We start from the raw sequence: 19,816 nt of genomic DNA, 5'->3' as shown, positions 1-19,816 counted from the left end.
GGTTAGGGGTGTGTTTGAGGAAGATGATGAATAGTGAAGAGGGGGGTGTTTGGTTAGGGGGACGGGGTAGGGGTTTGGGCCTTATATAGGGGAAGGGTGGATTGATGCTGACCGTTAGATTAAGCAGAATGAAAGGCCAGGATCTATCCACTTAACCAAACGATGTCGTTTGGTTTAAGTTGGGGGAACGGGTTGAACCGGGTATTGGATCGGGTAAGGATTATAGGTTAGGTTCGTAGGATCTTAGCCGTTGGTTAGCTTTGATCCAACGGTCCTTGATAAAATGTGACCAAATGTCGTCGTTTGGTCTTGGCCTTGAATTGGACCGGACCTGGGTTGTCTGGATTGGGCTGAGGGGAAAATTGTTTTATTTGGGCCTGGATTTCAATCCAGGTCCAATTATTTTATAATTAAAGCTTATTTTCCATTTCTTAATTTTATTTTTAATTATTAAAATCCTAATCAAAATTATAAAAACAAAATTATCATTACAAAAATACTAATTACCTTTTAATAACCATTAACACATAGATAAAACATTAATCACACAGTGAAACATTAAAAACAGAACAAATGCATATTTTTTGTGATTTTATTTTAAATTAACTCAATTATTAAATGCATAATTAAATCCTAGCTACGCATGAAACATGTATTTTTATTTTAATATATGTTTAAATATAACAAAGCAAACATTTACGGATAAAACACAAACAATTAATAAACGCAAAACAATTTTCTAAAATTGCACACTAAAAGAAATTAATTTTATTTTTTGATTTATTTTGGAGTAGTTTTCGCGATGCAAAAATCACGTGCTCACAGCTGCCCCTCTTTGCGCGAAAACTCGAAGAGTTTTCGTGCAAAGATAAAGTGAGCGGATACGAGCGATTTTTGCCTGTCCGAATACTTCGTGGGAAGCATTTTTTGAAAGATTTGACTGAACCTCTACTTCAAAGGTTTCCTACATATCCTTGGCTATAAAAGAATCAGGTCAATGTAGTTCGGGAAGTTTAGGGTAGCTGGGACTACCGTGGGACTGTGATGTTACTGCTGTTTTGTGCTGCTTTTACTGCTTGCTGACCTCCTTATTACACCTTGCTTCAAAGGTAATACAAAAAGCTAAACTAGCCTATGGTACATGAATTATAAAATCTTATCTAGATCATGCCCTTGCGTTTCTTGTTGTCTTGATATCTTGGTGACTCTTGGGCATTTGGCTTATTCCGTATTCCTTTTCATTGTGTCCCGTATTTTCTTTATCTGTTTGGGACTCTAGTTGTTTCCTGCTGGGGACTTTGTTGGACTCCTCTGCTTTATTGACTCTAAGTGTGCTCCTTTCTCATATGAGCGGGCTTTTGATTTCAACACTTCAATTGTATTCCCTTGTTCTCCAGGTGGGTGCCTGACTTCTGTTGCTTTAATTGTATTCCCTTGTTCTCCAGGTGGGCGCCTGACTGCTGCTTCAATTATATTCCTTTGTTCTCCAGGTGGGCGCCTGACTGCTTCTTTTCTTTGTCCTTATTCTCCAGGTGGACGCCTGATTTCTTTTTAATTCTTCATCCTCATTCTCCAGGTGGACGCCTGATTTCTTCTTTAATTCTTCATCCTCATTCTCCAGGTGGACACCTGACTTCTTTAATTCTTCATCCTCATTCTCCAGGTGGACGCCTGACTTCTTCAATTCTTTGTCCTCATTCTCCAGGTGGACGCCTGACTTCTTTTTAATCCTTCATCCTCATTCTCCAGGTGGACGCCTGATTTCTTCTTTAATTCTTCATCCTCATTCTCCAGGTGGACGCCTGATTTCTTCTTAATTCTTTCATCCTCATTCTCTAGGTGGACGCCTGATTACTTCTTAACTTCTTTATCCTCATTCTCCAGGTGGATGCCTGATTTCTTCAATTCTTCATCCTCATTCTCCAGGTGGACGCCTGACTTCTTCAATTCTTTGTCCTTATTCTCCAGGTGGACGCCTGACTTCTTTTTAATCCTTCATCCTCATTCTCCAGGTGGACTCCTGATTACTTCTTAACTTCTTTATCCTCATTCTCCAGGTGGACGCCTGATTTCTCCAATTCTTCATTCTCATTCTCCAGGTGGACGCCTGATTTCTTCAATTCTTTGTCCTCATTCTCCAGGTGGACGCCTGACTTCTTTTTAATCCTTCATCCTCATTCTCTAGGGGGACGCCTGATTTCTTCTTTAATTCTTCATCCTCATTCTCCAGGTGGACGCCTGATTTCTTCAATTCTTTGTCCTCATTCTCCAGGTGGACGCCTGACTTCTTCAATTCTTTGTCCTCATTCTCCAGGTGGACGCCTGACTTCTTTTAATCCTTCATCCTCATTCTCCAGGTGGACGCCTGATTTCTTCTTTAATTCTTCATCCTCATTCTCCAGGTGGACGCCTGATTTCTTCTTAATTCTTTCATCCTCATTCTCCAGGTGGATGGCTGATTACTTCTTAACTTCTTTATCCTCATTCTCCAGGTGGATGCCTGATTTCTTCAGTTCTTCATCCTCATTCTCCAGGTGGACGCCTGACTTCTTCAATTCTTTCATCCTCATTCTCTAGGTGGACGCCTGATTACTTCTTAACTTCTTTATCCTCATTCTCCAGGTGGACGCCTGATTTCTTCAATTCTTCATCCTCATTCTCCAGGTGGACGCCTGACTTCTTCAATTCTTTGTCCTTATTCTCCAGGTGGACGCCTGACTTTTTTTTAATCCTTCATCCTCATTCTCTAGGTGGACGCCTGATTTCTTCTTTAATTCTTCATCCTCATTCTCCAGGTGGATGCCTGATTTCTTCTTAATTCTTTCATCCTCATTCTCCAGGTGGACGCCTGATTTCTTTAATTCCTTCATCCTCATTCTCCAGGTGGACGCCTGATTTCTTATTTTCATCCTCATTCTCCAGGTGGATGCCTGATTCCTTCTTTAATTCTTTTCATCCATTAGGTTTTTCCTGACACAAATGTTGTTTCTGCACCTGCTTTTTAAATCAAAGAAAACTTTGTTAGTTTTAAAACAGGATGGTTAACTGGGCATTCTCGCCGACGGTGGGGCTTCTCTGTCTTGTTTTGTTGCCTTGAAATGGTTGAAAAGACTGTTTGTCCTTGTAATTGATCCTTAACTATAGGATTCCCCTCTGTATGTTTTCCTTCAAACCCTTTTAACCGTAATCATATGTTCTCCTGAGATCCACTTTTGATTCCACTTTTCTTACACCCATATCTTATTATTTTTATCTCCCGCCTTTCATGGCCGTATTTTGCATCATGTAATCTTGAATCTTGGTAGTATACCTTGACATTCCTTCTTATTTGTTTGGAATAAAACTTATCTCAAAGCTTTAGAAAAGTAAGATTATTAGTGACGAAACACGCTGATTTCGACAATTATAGAATGAAAAGAAAAATCCAAATTTGGATGACTGTTGGAGAAGGAATAAAAACTTATCTGATTGGAGTTACTGGCGCCAATGATCAGGGTATGCATTTCGGATTAATCAACCCAGTCTTTTAATCAATCTTCTTTTAATTGTCTCATATTTGTTTCCCCCAAAATTTCCATAACCCAACTTCATTTTTCATTTTACAGACCTGTTTGACTTGCAATATCTCAAAGAGTTTTCACCGACAAACTTTCTTCATTTGTTCATTTCTTACTTCCTTTTTGCCTTATGGTGCCTTCGAAGGTTTTCACCAATAAGACTCTCTCATTTTACTTTCTCTCAACTTATGTCATCTTATGGTGCCCGTGTGGGTTTTCACCTATAAGACTCTCTCATTTTTACTTTCTTTTCTTGTTTGTACCAGAGTGTTATGAACCATCTTCATTTGCTTGACTCAGCATTTCTCTAAGATTATCGAAAGGTCTTTTTGGTATGTGGTTGGAAATGGAAAGGTATCAAAAGCTAAATAGTTTTGGTATGGGTTTAAAATTACAACTCTTGGAATCTTTTTCTTATTTCCAATACAATTCTTTGCCCCAGTTTCTTGATTGGGGTCTCTTGATGTTTCTTTTTGTGCACATTATGCATATTGTGCACCCTATGACCGAGCCGTGAGGCACCTACGTATCCTTCTTTTAGGAATCAGGTCAAACGTAGTTCACTAAATAATAGTGATTTTCTTTCTTTCTTTTTTCTTTTTTTTAATGAATTATTTCATATTTGATTTTCATTGATTCCAAGAGAGGGTAGGAAAGAAACAAATATGGCTCAAAAGGGAAAGCAAAGGGTATAGTGTTTGGATAGCAGAATAAATTGCCTTTGTCATTCCAATCTTCGAAATAATGCTAAATACAAACATTCAAAGAATTATGCATAATATCTCTTTACCGCGTCAGAATTGATCGCCATGTCTATGCATTTGCCTTCAATATCTGTTAAGCATAGTGCACCATTCGATAATACTCTAGTCACAATGAATGGTCCTTGCCAATTCGGGGCAAATTTGCCTTTTGCCTCAACCTGATGTGGAAGAATACGTTTCAGCACATGCTGACCTACTTCAAACTTCCGAGGACGCACCTTTTTGTTGTATGCTCTTTCTATTCTTCTTTGATATAATTGACCATGGCATACTGCGGTCAATCGTTTTTCATCAATCAAGTTTAACTGTTCCAGACGGGTTTTGACCCATTCATCATCATCAATCTTTGCTTCGGCGATGATCCGAAGGGAAGGAATCTCAACTTCTGCAGGAATTACTGCTTCAGTGCCATATACCAACAAATAAGGAGTTGCTCCTACTGAAGTGCGAACAGTAGTGCGGTATCCCAATAATGCAAATGGTAATTTTTCATGCCATTGTCTTGAACCTTCTACCATTTTCCGAAGTATCTTCTTTATGTTTTTGTTGGCTGCCTCGACTGCTCCATTCGCCTTGGGCCGATATGGGGTAGAGTTGCGATGTGTAATCTTAAACTGTTGACATACTTCCTTCATTAAGTTGCTGTTAAGATTAGCACCGTTATCTGTGATGATCACCTTTGGGATTCCGAATCGACATATGATATTTGAGTGGACAAAATCGACCACAGCTTTCTTGGTCACTGATTTGAATGTCTTGGCCTCAACCCATTTGGTAAAATAATCAATGGCTACCAGAATGAACCTGTGCCCATTGGATGCTGCCGGCTCAATTGGTCCAATCACATCCATGCCCCAGGCAACGAAGGGCCATGGTGCCGACATTGTGTGCAACTCGGATGGTGGAGAATGAATCAAATCTCCGTGTATCTGGCATTGATGACACTTGCGCACAAAACTGATACAATCTCGCTCCATGGTAAGCCAATAGTAACCAGCTCGGAGGATTTTCTTTGCCAACACATATCCACTCATGTGGGGTCCGCAAACTCCCGAATGTACTTCAGACATGACAGCTGTAGCTTGTCTGGCATCTATGCATCTTAATAATCCGAGATCTGGTGTTCTTTTATACAAAACTCCTCCGCTTAAGAAGAATCCATTTGCCAATCGCCTAATGGTCCTTTTTTGATCTCCTGTGGCTTGTGTGGGATATATACCCATCCTGATATACTCCTTGATGTCGTGGAACCATGGTTCACCATCAAATTCTTCTTCAACCATATTGCAATAAGCGTGCTGATCGTGGACTCGAATATGTAGTGGATCCACATAAGCTTTGTCTGGATGGTGCAACATTGATGCCAAAGTAGCCAATGCATCGGCGACCTCATTATGGATCCTTGGAATATGCCGAAACTCCACTGATTGAAACCGCTGACAAAGATCATGTAGACATTGTCGGTATGGTATGAGCTTTAAGTCTCGGGTTTCCCATTCTCCTTGAATTTGATGTACTAGAAGATCCGAATCTCCCATGACTAAGTTTTCTTGGATACCCATGTCTGCGGCTAGCCTTAACCCCATAATACAAGCTTCATATTCAGCCATATTATTGGTGCAATAAAATCGCAGTTGAGCCGTAACAGGATAGTGATGCCCTGTTTCAGAAATGATTACAGCTCCTATTCCGACTCCTTTCATGTTAGCAGCCCCATCGAAGAAAAGTTTCCAGCCAGGTTTTTCAATTTGCTTCATCTCATCGATATGCATTATTTCTTCATCGGGGAAATAGGTTTTTAATGGCTCGTATTCCTCATCGACCAGGTTTTCGGCTAAATGATCGGCCAGTGCTTGGGCTTTCATTGCAGTCCGAGTCACATAGATGATGTCAAATTCTGTGAGCAATATCTGCCACTTTGCAAGTCTTCCCGTTGGCATAGGCTTTTGAAAAATATATTTCAATGGATCCAAACGCGAAATGAGGTAAGTAGTGTAGGACGACAAATAGTGTTTCAACTTCTGAGCTACCCATGTTAGGGCGCAACATGTCTTTTCCAGATGAGTATACTTAACCTCATAAGCTGTGAACTTCTTGCTAAGGTAGTAGATGGCCTGTTCTTTTCTGCCGGTGAGGTCATGTTGCCCCAATACACAACCAAATGAATTTTCCAAGACTGTCAAGTAAAGAATCAGAGGTCTTCCTGGCTCTGGCGGGACCAACACGGGTGGGTTCGACAAGTACCCTTTTATCTTATCGAACGCTTCTTGACACTCATCGGTCCATTTGACCGCAACATCCTTTTTCAACAATTTGAAAATTGGCTCACAGGTTGTTGTGAGCTGAGCAATAAACCTGCTGATGTAATTTAACCTTCCCAACAAACTCATTACTTCAGTTTTGTTCCTTGGAGGTGGCAATTCTTGGATGGCTTTGATTTTTGACGGGTCTAGCTCGATGCCTCGTCGACTGACTATGAATCCCAGCAACTTTCCAGATGGAACTCCAAATGCGCATTTGGCAGGGTTAAGCTTGAGGTTGTACCTGCGAAGTCTTAAGAAGAATTTCCTCAAATCCCCAACGTGGTCGGCCTGATGCTTTGATTTTATGATCACATCGTCCACGTATACCTCAATCTCCTTGTGTATCATATCATGAAACACTGTGGTCATCGCTCTCATGTAGGTTGCTCCGGCGTTCTTCAAACCGAATGGCATTACCCGGTAGCAATAAGTTCCCCATGGTGTGATGAATGCCGTCTTTTCTGCATCTTCTTCATCCATTAGAATTTGATGATACCCAGCATAACAATCCACGAAAGATCCTATATCATGCTTGGCACAATTATCGATCAAAATATGGATATTGGGTAATGGGAAATTATCCTTCGAACTGGCTTTGTTGAGATTGCGGTAGTCGACGCATACTCTAATTTTGCCGTCTTTCTTTGGCACAGGAACGATATTAGCTAACCAAACAGGATATCGAGTGACTCGAATGACCTTGTTTGGTGATTTCTTCCTTAATTCTCACACTCATATCAGGCTTGAATTTTCTCAGCCTCTGCTTGACAGGAGGCACCGTTGGATCGGTGGGCAATTTGTGAACCACTAAATCAGTGCTCAGGCCCGGCATGTCGTCATATGACCATGCAAAAACATCTTTGAATTCTATGAGTGCTTTAATTAACTCTTCTCGGATCTTTGGTTCGAGATGTACACTTATTTTAGTTTCCCGGATATTACTCGTGTCCCCTATATTGATGTCCTCGGTATCACTCAAGTTAGGTTTGGTTTTTTCCTCAAAGTGAATTAACTCTTTACTAATCTCTTCAAAAACCTCATCTTCATCATATTCTGATTCATAATCACAATATATTTCTTGAATTATTACTTCAGAACCAGATTGATTTTTAAGACTGGGCTGAGGATTCCTCATGCATGCCATATCATAAGAGCCAGCGTAAAAACAACTGTATAGAAAAAGAAGAAAGGGAAAAAGAAAACTATCAGGAATGATAAAGGAAACTGTATTTTATTGGATGCTGAAAGATAACAAGGTTTGCACACTTCAAACAAACTGTAAGATAAGCATTGGGATTACAACCCTAAGGTAACCCAAACAAACTGAAAGAAAATCAAAATAAACTACCAAGACTCCTTTCGAATGGGGAGAGGAGTGGCTTTCCAATTATTAAGCTTTGTCTCTGGCCCAACGAATTGAACTTCTGCGTTGCTACACCCTTCTCCGCTTTCTAACATATTCACATCATTAAACAATTTCTCGAATCTCTCAATTAATTCCTCCGCAGGATTGACCCGGGATTTAGGAATTGTTGTTATCGGGTGACTTTTAGCACTGGTCTTGACAAAAGACTTTGATAGATGTGGGACTGTTTTTGGAAGATCCCATGCCTTGTGTTTCATCTTTCTGGCCTTTTTCACATCGGTGATAGTGGGTATAAATCCCAAACCAAATGTTCCCCAGTTCTCGGGGAGAGATACTGGTTGTATAATTCCTTGCAAAGATGAGCCCAGACCTTTGCCGGGTATAAAACCATTTTTTAACATTTCATAGGCTACCATGACTGATGCAGAGGTTATCTTTGGATTCGGAAGGTACTTCCCCTCTGAAATTTTCTCTACCGACACTGTGTCGGACACTTGGTATACCCATGGTCCCTGGTCATTTTCTATTCCCTCGACCGGTACAATGGCACTGCTGTGAGCATTTAAACTTTCTTCCCCATGCACAACTATTTCTTGATGATCCCATTCAAACTTGACCGCCTGGTGTAGTGTTGACGGGACTGCTTTAGCAGCATGGATCCATGGTCGACCCAACAACAAGTTGTAAGAAACAGTTATGTCCAACACTTGAAATTCCATTGTGAATTCAACTGGCCCTATTGTTAGTTCCAACACTATGTCGCCACATGAATCTCTGCTTCCACCGTCAAACCCCCGTACGCAAATACTATTCTTCTGGATCCTCTCCTCTTTGATTTTCAATTTGCTTAGAGTAGAGAGAGGGCAGATGTTTGCACTTGACCCGTTATCAACCAATACCCGGGTTACTACGAAGTTTTCACATTTCACGGTGAGGTAAAGAGCTCCGTTGTGCTCGGTACCTTCCACAGGCAATTCATCATCAGAAAATGTAATTCTGTTTGCCTCAAAGATTCTGTTGGCTATTCTTCCCAAATGATTTACAGAGATTTTTTCAGGAACATGAGCCTCATTCAGGATTTTCATCAAAGCCAGACGGTGCTCCTCTGAATGGATCAGTAATGACAATAATGAAATTTGAGCGGGCGTCTTCTTTAGTTGATCCACAACAGAATAGTCATGGAGTTTCATTTTTCTTAAAAACTCTTCCGCTTCTTCTTCCGTCACAGCTCTCTTTATTGGTGTTGGATTAATTTTAGTTTTTCTTAACTCTTCGGGAGTAAAACATCTTCCCGAACGAGTCAAGCCTTGCACCTCACACACTTCTTCCCTGATTCCTTTTCCCTTGTACATTACAGTCACCCGTTCATAGTTCCATGGAATAGCCTTGTTGTTGATCACTGGTAGCTGGGTTACAGGTGTGATAATAACCCGATCTGTACGGGCTCCTTCCACGACTACAATGGGTACCCCTGGTACTATCACTTTCAACCTTTCTTGCTTTGTGGCAACCTTGCTCGAAGACCCTTTTTTGATTATCATAGATGGTTCATCACCATTTCTGTTCTGCTTAGGTACCGGCTCCTCTTCTGTTAACTGCTTATCTGGCTTGGCTTCATGAGACCTGACCATCATGACAGTTTGTGATGGCTTCTTTGTCTCCCCATCAGCTTGTATGATTTCTATCATATTGGCCTCCTGATGGGCTGGCATTGGATTTCTGTTGATATTGGGAGTTTCGGGGGTTTGAACCTCAATTTTATTAGTATCAATCAGCTCTTGTATTGCATTTTTCAAATGCCAGCATTTTTCCGTATCATGGCCTGGTGTACCGGAACAATACTCACAACTAATGGTGTAGTCCAGATTCTTTGGAGGAGGATTGGGTAGCTTGGATTGTATTGGTCTTAGCATGTCCAGCTGTCTCAGCCTGTGGAACAGACTGGTGTATGACTCTCCCAATGGAGTGTAGGTTTTCTTTTTCTGTTCCCTTTCTCCCCTGAATGCTGGCCTCGGCCTGAAACCTGGTCCGGGATAGGCTCGTGGGTAAGTACCTGGTATGGCAGGAGCACGCCAGTTAGCGTGTGCCGGTGGATGATTGTATGCTTGTGTATGGTTGATGGAAAAATGAGGTTCTGAAGGGTGATAGTAGTGTTGAGATGAATTGTGGTGGTGAGTTGATTGGTGAGGTCGATGTTGATTATAGTAAGGCGGTGAACTTCTGGGTCCCGACCAAATTCCTGAATCAACTACCGCTGCTTCCTCCCTCTTCTTTCTTCTGATTCCTCCTACTCCGCCTTGAATAGCTTGAGTAGTTGCCTTAATTTGCTGAATAGCTCATAATTTTATTTGTCTTGAGGCCTTCTTCCACCATACCTCCCATCTTCACTACTTCGTTGAATGATTTCCCTACCGCTGAAACCAAATGGGCATAGTAAGTTGGTTCCAAGGCTTGGAGGAAGTAGTCTACCATTTCACTCTCCTTCATAGGAGGATCCACTCTTGCTGCCTGTTCTCTCCACCGAAAGCCATACTCTCTGAAACTTTCATTGTGTTTCTTCTCAAATTTTGTCAAAGATAATCGATCTGGGATGATTTCCAGATTGTATTGGAAATGGTATGCGAATGCCTGTGCCAGGTCATCCCAGGTGTACCATCTCCCATGGTCCTGGCGTGTATACCACTCCAAAGCTGATCCGCTTAAACTTTGACTGAAGTAAGCCATCAATAATTCGTCCTTTCCCCCAGCTCCTCGCATCTTGCTGCAGAAACCCCTTAAGTGGGCTACTGGGTCGCCGTGCCCATTGTATAGGTCAAATTGAGGCATCTTGAAGCCAACTGGTAATTGTACATTTGGGAATAAGCACAAATCCTTGTATGCTACATTGACTTGCCCACCTAATCCTCGCATGTCTCTGAACGATTGTTCTAGACTTTTGACCTTCCTGAACATCTCTTCTTGTTCAGCATTTTTGGATGGCTTGTCAATTTCGGTTGGGAGGTCAAAACGAGGAGCAGTTGAATGGATTTCGGAGGCATTGAGGGTGGGCTCCGGGGGTAATATTGGTTGTCCTGGGCCTGGAATGTAGGCTCACTAGGAGATTTGTGGAATGTAGCCGGGGGAGGTGCTACGAAAACAGGAGTCACAGGTGGAGGAAAGTATGGAACTGGTTTCGGAGGTGGAGACTGCGGTGTCTGAGAGGTGGTGCCTCGGTAGTGCTGGTAAATGGGGAAATTTGGGGATAATTCAGTGGTAATATTATCCTGAGTTTGGGTCATTGATGGAGCAGGGTTAGTTGGGTAAGATGGGGGTAACTGTCCCGTAGACCAGGCTTGGTACATCTCAGCCATTTGCTGCTTGAGTTTAAACATCTCTTCTTTCATTTTCCCGACATCCATCTCCTCTAGCTCAATACCTGTGTCAACATCTGGGATAGACATACTTTCGGGTATTGGTCCTTTTGATCTCGTGTGATAATGATAATATGCCAGTATACTCTTTAGAGAAACTAACTGCTTGAATTCTGGAAATGAACAAACTTGTTAGTTTTGAGAGTTTAACACATATATAATTACACGTTGAGATGCAATGCTCCTAGACAAATAATCCCTTTCTATTATGCATTTGCTCGGTTGCTTGCATCGTTCCAGCTTTCCTGAAATTTTTATTGTTACTCACTTTTATTTTATTTTATTTATATTCCTTATTGTGGTGGTCGAATCTTATAGAGATTGCCTACGTATCATGCCGCCGCATGAATCAGACCTTGCGTAGTTCGGACATAAGGCAAACACTTTTATTCATTATACAAAGATGAACAGACATTACATTTGAAAACCTTATAAGAAAATGATTTGAAACACACACACTTAAATTAAAATAAAAGATACAACTCTTAACATCTCACAACATGCCCCACTTTCCATTTTTGTTGTCAATTATTGGATCATCTGCTCAATGTGGGGCTTGACCTGGATGACCTCCCAGCGTACGATACATCCTTTCCAACTCCATTGCTAGATGACGGGCAAAAATGGGTGCATGCTCTGTAAACCTTTCATAATCCATTCCTTGGCAGTTTACGTAACTTTGAGAGGTGTAGACCGCCAGGTCATGGATTTGTGCCCTGAAATCTTGGAGACGTTGGTCTTGGTTCTGCAATTGCTACGGCGAGTGGTGGCTATATCTCTGACACGATTTTCACGATCTAGAGCTGACTCTAATAGAGCTCGGAGTCTGGCCTGCTCTAATCTTGCATGCGCTCTTTCCCTGTCGATGTCTGCTTGTTGATGTTCTCTATTGCATCTTCTTGCCTCTTCTAGTTGTGCACGAAGCTGGTCTTCTGATCGTATCCAATGGTCTTTTTCTTTCTTGAATTGTGCCCTGTCTTCTTCGGGTTGCCTTACTTGGCGTTCCTTATTAGATCTGGCCTCTTCGTTTAATTGTTGGATTTTTTCTTTATCTTTGCTCAACGCCCTTTCGTTTTCCGCAAGAATGGAATCATAATCTTTGCATTCTTTTAAAAAGATTGGCGATGGTTTTTGATCCTTCCAGCTCCTCTTTGGTGTTTCAGAAACTCTTTTCATTTTTTGGAATCGAGCGTGAAGATTTTCATTCTCACAAGCTAGACACTTCTTCTCGCCTTCGGCTTCTTGTGCTTGCAAATCTTTCTCTAGACTGAGGCTCCTCAAATTTTCCTTTAAGGCATGGATAGTTGCTTTGTACCCTTTTTCCTTTTCTCCCCAGATTAACCGCTCTTGGATTTTATCATTAAAGCTTTGAACATGGGGTCTTTTTGTTGGCCTACTTAGCTCGGTTTCTGGTACATCATCCACGCGAGACCGTTTCTCGAACCACCTTGCATACCCGGGGTTTATTTCACCCTTGTAGTGTCTGGGACTTGAGTATCACTTTTCAAGTATCGACATCCATTCCACATTTGCTGAATTAACGCCTCGGGAATAGTGGCTTCAGGGTGTAATTCGATTACTTGCATACTCAAATCTTCATCATCAGGAACCACTTGGTATCTCCCTAGTTGTCTTAGGACTCTTAGTGGCGCATATGGCTGGATGCTTCTCAATCCCAATAATAGCAAATAACTATTTGAGGTTGACATGTGTATCACTTCCCTCATCGGGAGCCATCCCAAAGTCTACTCAATTTGTTTTGACGTTAAAGCCCTTAGATGAGATACCCAGGCTTCTATCCCTTCTGGGGACTTATAATCTTTCATTCTCTCCTCATAACTTTCGATGACATTATCATTGCTTGGCCCATACTGTATGATCTTGGGCTGTTGTTGGAGATGTTCAATCACCCACATTTGCAACAAAATTTTGCATCCTTCGAAGACTTTCGCTCCTGATTTACATAAAGTCAACGCCCGATAAATGTCTGAGAGAATGATGGGGACAAGGGTGTGATTTTTCTTGGTGGTGAGGACCTGTACAACTTTTGCCGTGCGAATATCAATTGTTAGCTCTTTGTTTGGGAAGACCATGATTCCTAGAAAAGCCACCATGAAGGCGAAGCGACGGTGAATCTGCCAGGTGTCTTTGTTTTGCTTGTTAGTAAGGCCTTTCTCATGAATTTCAAATCCATCTGGCTTTCCGAACCTTGAATACAAGAAGTTGAAAGAACAACATCCATTGATGACATTGCTTTTCCTGATTTGACTGCTGATGTTCAGAAGACCGAAGAATCGATGCACCGAGGGAGCCTTTGTGAATATCAGGCTTTGATTTCTTAGACTTCCGTCAAAACCAGCATATCCAGCTATCTCCTCTAATGTAGGAGTAAGCTCGAAGTCAGAGAAATGAAAGACATTGTGAACAGGGCCCCAAAAAGTTACTAACGCCGCAATCAGATCATCACGGGGTTTAACTTTCATAATATCCGTGAGATTTCCCAAATGCTTGACGACCCATTTTTGACCATCTTCGCCTAATTCATACCACCACATTTGAAGCTGAAATAGAAACTCTTCTGTATTCGTGGATGGGGGGTTTTGTGTGGTGCTCATTTTGTATCTGAAATTTAATTTTAATAAAGTCAAGACTCATTTTGAAAATATACACTAAAAAAATCATTTTCAATTTTTTATTTATTAAATACCTTTATTTCAAGATTTAAAACTATTTTTTGGGAATTTTTAAAACAACCTACTTTATTCCTCGGTTCTCACCATGATTTCATTTAAGCTGGTCAACAAGCATGTTCGAGGCAAATGAATGCACAGGTAGCAAGTAGGATGCATCAGGATGGTCTTTTTATTTCGGGTTCACCTGTCCTAGACAGACCCAACCTCTGTGTTGAGTCTCCAAGGCCAAATGTACATGATGCAAATAGACGTTCCTACTAGGGATCCGGTACATGGCTGAGTTATTCTAGGTGAAAAACCTGAGGTTGATTGTTCTAAACCTGGCTTACCCAAACGGACAGTTTGAGCCGAAGCGGGGGCAACGTACCGGGAGCACGAAAGTCTACCCGGCCTAGTTACTTGTCCCAACTTCGTCTTATTTGGTATGACTTTAACAGAAAGGTGGGCCACGCGCACGTGTGCACCATAAATTTAGAAGACTCAGAAAGAAGGGGGTTTCGTAGCAGTTGTATATATTCATAATTCAAATAATATTAAAGCGGTAAAAGTGTCATTTAGCACATTGGGCATATATCATGTAAAAAAAATCAGATAATAAATAAAGCCAACTATAACAATTATTTTAAGCTCGAATTCTTAAACCCTGAACCAGTGGTTCTGGGTTTCAACACTTATATCCCCAGCAGAGTCGCCAGAGCTGTCGCACCTCCTTTTTCCGCGCCCGCGAGGGTGCGTAGGGAGTTTTCTCCAATTAAAGGACAGTCGAAACGGGATTTGTTTGTTTGTTTCAGAGTCGCCACCTGGGAATTTTAAGGCGTCCCAAGTCACCGGTTTTAATCCCTGAATCGAGGAGAATATGACTCTGTTTGTTATTCTGCGAACCAGAAATCCTGAGTAAGGAATTCTGTTAATCCGGAAGAAGGTGTTAGGCATTTCCGAATTCCGTGGTTCTAGCACGGTCGCTTAACTGTTTTTATTCTTGGCTTATCTTGATTTTAACATTTTTTATTGCAGGATTTTGTCACCGCTTCTGTTTATTGTTTACAATTATATAACGAATTACGCGTACGTATATTCGTATTATATACCTTTTATAATTACAGAGGATCGTGCCACGCATACGTGTACACAATAAAATTGACCATATTATAGTTTTTATTAAATATTCGCTCGAAATTGCGCGTACGCATAATCCGAATTTGCTTTTAAAAATATAATCAGGGTACGCGAACACATCCCTAATTGTGCAAAATATTTGTAATGGTATTATGGATTTTCCACAAATTGTTTATTATATTCATACATTTTATGTGAAAAATCATAAGAAAATCCCATTTCAGAGGCCCTTAAATTCTTTGAAAAGAATTCACAATCTATTAAATGTTTACAACTGATTATATTTCCACATATGAATTATATTCTTTCGAGCCATTCAAATTTTAGGAGTAAAATAAACAAAGTGTGATTAAGAATACCATTTTTCGTAAATACAAATATATATATATATATATATATATATATATATATATATATACCCGAAATGAATTGCATATGAAACAAAAAAAAATGATTTACAAAGGGAAGAGATATTTTTGAAGAATTTTCATTATTTTTATTTAATACAAATTCTATTTCTACTTACCATTGATATAAAATGTTGCAATTCGTGCTTATACATCTCATCTCATTCTCATATACTTGTTTTTAATCTAATAGGCGAAATTATTTTAATTAATTTTGCTTATAATTGAATTTGGGATATATACACATAATCAAACCAATTTGATTCTCAATCTATGTGAATTATTGCTAAACACTACTATCGCATTGTATAAATTCCTAGGCCCTTTGTTATTAAGAAAGAGAATAAGTCTACTTGTTGACTTAATAAAGTGATATTGCATACAACATTATTTGCCATATCTTTGACATTGTGAACATAGCGGATTTTACTAAGGTAACTTTCAACTATTGATTATAAACATAACCATTGTTATGCCATAATATAGCAAAATGCAACCAACATCATCTAGCTTTAAACAATAATTAACTACTAACCAAATAATCCAATAATGTACTTTTCCTTGATATTTTCATATTATGCTGCACCTAACTAACAATACCATAAAGTTCAAATAACAGCCAACTTTCGGCCATGTTCCTTATTTTGACAGTTCAAATATGACTAAACTAATGAGATTTCGGAATGGCTAACATTATTACAAAGATTTTATACGAATTTCAAAATAAGACAATTAACTTATAGCCATCGTATTGAATTCACTACTAGTTAACTAACATGAAACAAAACTGAAATTTAAACTAATGAACTCGGACGAATGGAAAACAGAATTATAATTTCCAAGCTTCATTTATTTGTTATATTGAAGCTCTTCATAACATGAGTTTAAAAAGATATGTACCTGGAAATAAAGGTAGAAGGAGTAAATTTCAGCAATAATAGCAGCAACGAAACACCGGCAGAATATACCAATAACACAGCAAGTCCGAACAAGACCCGTTAACCCAGATGAACAGTGACAGAAACTTGAGAAAAAATTTCAGATTCAAACTGAACAATATCCACAAACAAACAACGGACAGATTCTAGAATAACATTTTTCAGATTTCAGTTTCTTTCTTATTTCAAATTCATATTTCTGATTTTTCTGTTTCTGCTTTTGTATCTGTTTCAGATTGTGTGTGTGTGTGTGTGAATATTCTCTTTTTGTTTCTTTTTCTGCTTTCTTCTTCCTCTTCAGACTTTCATTTCTGATTTTTCTGCTTAATTCTCTTTCTTTTTATCCCACTCTAGGTGTATTCTTTCTCTTCAAAATCTGAGTTTCAAATCTGTTTCCTAAAAATCTGCCCCTCTCTTAAAAAACTCTCTCTGAAAACTGATCTTGAGTCCCTAAATCTCTCTGTCTGATTCTCTCCTTTAAAATCTCAGTCTTAAAATCTGTCCTTCAAATCAGATTTTTTCTTCTTCTTTCTTCAGTCCCAATCCCCTCTATCTTATACAGGTCTGCCCCTTTCTTTTTTAAGTGCTGCCTGGACCCCTTTCTTCTTTTAAAAATCAGAAAGTTCCATTAAAATCTGCTTTAAATCCCATTAGGTGATCTTATCCTGATTTTCAGCAGCCCCATTACCCTTTGTTTCCCATTATCACATTAAATAAATAGCCATTAACTTTCCACTTTCAGCACACTACCATTAACATATTACCCTCATTGTTTTATCTGTTTCATTCCCAGAAATGTCCCTGAAATCCTACTGTAATTACTGTCCAAGTTATTTGAATTAAACTTGTTTAGCAGCTAACAACCAATTCCTAAATCAAATAACATTCTGTCCTTTCATTGTTAGTTAATTGACCCAACAAACTCAATGTCTAATAACTAATGGACAAGCTAAATTCAGATTGAGCAGCTGAACTTGCATACAAACACATTAACACTATGCAGAGCTTAACAGAACCAAAAAAATTGAATTGAAATTCAGATCAACATAAATGCAGGGGCATTGTCAGTATACTGACAATGCCCTGAAACTTACTGGTTCAGAAATCAACATATACACAACATTCATTTTGACAGACTCATTGAAATGTAAACAAGGGTGATTTAACTGACGAGTATTAATTTAAACTGATTATCTACAACAATTGTCAACAAACAGTCTATAGAAACAGATTATTTCAATCAGTATTAAACGAGCATTCATAACATAACTAATCGACGAACTTAATCGAGTCGATTACACATATTGTAAATAATCATACCAACAGAAACAATTCACTTGTTATATCATATAGACAGGTATAAGGCAGAATCACAGAATTGACTAGAAAATTATGAATAAAAATTAAACAGACTAATGAAACAAACAAAAATACACGTAGAATACACATAAGAATAGAAAAAATACCTCTAAACCTTCAAATTCAACCGGACTCAAACTCAACTTGGATTCGGGCTTTTTGAAATCAAACAGACCTTAGTCGAAGTATTTTCAACTGAAAATACTTCGACTAAGGTCGATTAAACCTCAATCCTTCGTTTGAATTGAAAAAAATTCCAAGACTGGAAATTTTTTTAGGGTTTCAGAATTTGGATCCTAAATCCGAACACTTCTGGGCATATTCGAATCAAACCAATGGTATTCTAGGTACGAGGGAAGTCAGGTGGGTAAATGGTGTGAGTTTGAGGTAGGTTGGGATAGGGTCAGGTTTTACTCGAATCTTCAAATGAAGATTCGAGCAGTTCCAGTAGGATTCGAGCCATGCAACTAACAGATCCGTGGTAAGGGTATTTAGGGGAAGCTGTGGTGTTATTTTGGAAGCCATTGGAAAGGGTGGAGTTTTCAGACCAACCTTCGATTTAATATTCGAAGAGTTGGGGTCTGATTCGAAAGAAACTAAGGCCAGATCCGTGTAGAGGAAATGGTGAGGAGTCTGGGGTGTTATTTTGGTGACCGGCGGCGTTGTTGCCGCCGGGTTTCAGGCGGTGGGATGCTAGGGCGGCTAGGGTTAGGGGTGTGTTTGAGGATGATGATGAATAGTGAAGAGGGGGGGTGTTTGGTTAGGGGGCCGGGGTAAGGGTTTGGGCCTTATATAGGGGAAGGGTGGATTGATGCTGACCGTTAGATCAAGCAGAATGAAAGACCAGGATCTATCCACTTAACCAAACGATGTCGTTTGGTTTAAGTTGGGGGAACGGGTTGAACCGGGTATTGGATCGGGTAAGGATTATGGGTTAGGTTCGTAGGATCTTAACCGTTGGTTGGCTTTGATCCAACGGTCCTTGATAAAATGTGACCAAACGTCGTCGTTTGGTCTTGGCCTTGAATTGGACCGGACCTGGGTTGTCTGGATTGGGCTGAGGGGAAAATTGTTTTATTTGGGCCTGGATTTCAATCCAGGTCCAATTATTTTATAATTAAAGCTTATTTTCCATTTCTTAATTTTATTTTTAATTATTTAAATCCTAATCAAAATTATAAAAACAAAATTATCATTACAAAAATACTAATTACCTTTTAATAACCATTAACACATAGATAAAACATTAATCACACAGTGAAACATTAAAAACAGAACAAATGCATATTTTTTGTGATTTTATTTTAAATTAACTCAATTATTAAATGCATAATTAAATCCTAGCTACGCATGAAACATGTATTTTTATTTTAATTTTTGTTTAATTATAACAAAGAAAATATTTACGGATAAAACACAAACAATTAATAAACGCAAAACAATTTTCTAAAATTGCACACTAAAAGAAATTAATTTTATTTTTTGATTTATTTTGGAGTAGTTTTCGCGAGGCAAAAATCACGTGCTCACAACGAGTCAGCGGGATGCCTCAGTTATCGCAAAGGCTTGCGTCATAAGTATGACATCATCGCGGAAAGTTCGAAGAGATGGATATCAAAGTCGTTTTTTACCGTTCTACTCTAAGAAATGCGGGGACTATCTGTATACGGTGAAATCGGAGAGTCCAATTTCTCGTCGTTACGATGCCTCGCAAGCACATCTCGAAGGCTCGAGACTACGGTCGAGTTTCATCCCTCGAAGGCCATCGGCGCTCGACCTCGGGGTAGTACGGACCGATGGTTACGGGGATAAAGTGGAGAGTTCCCAAGGTGCACAATAGGGATGACAAAGACTAGTAGGCTAGCTCTGACCCGTATCATGGTGTCAACTAGCTGTCCCATCT

This window comes from Nicotiana sylvestris, chromosome 5 (genome assembly GCF_000393655.2).
Source record: "Nicotiana sylvestris chromosome 5, ASM39365v2, whole genome shotgun sequence".
In the NCBI taxonomy this organism is placed as follows: domain Eukaryota; kingdom Viridiplantae; phylum Streptophyta; class Magnoliopsida; order Solanales; family Solanaceae; genus Nicotiana; species Nicotiana sylvestris.
The sequence above is the reverse complement of the archived record's forward strand: the minus strand, read 5'-3'. Positions refer to the sequence as shown.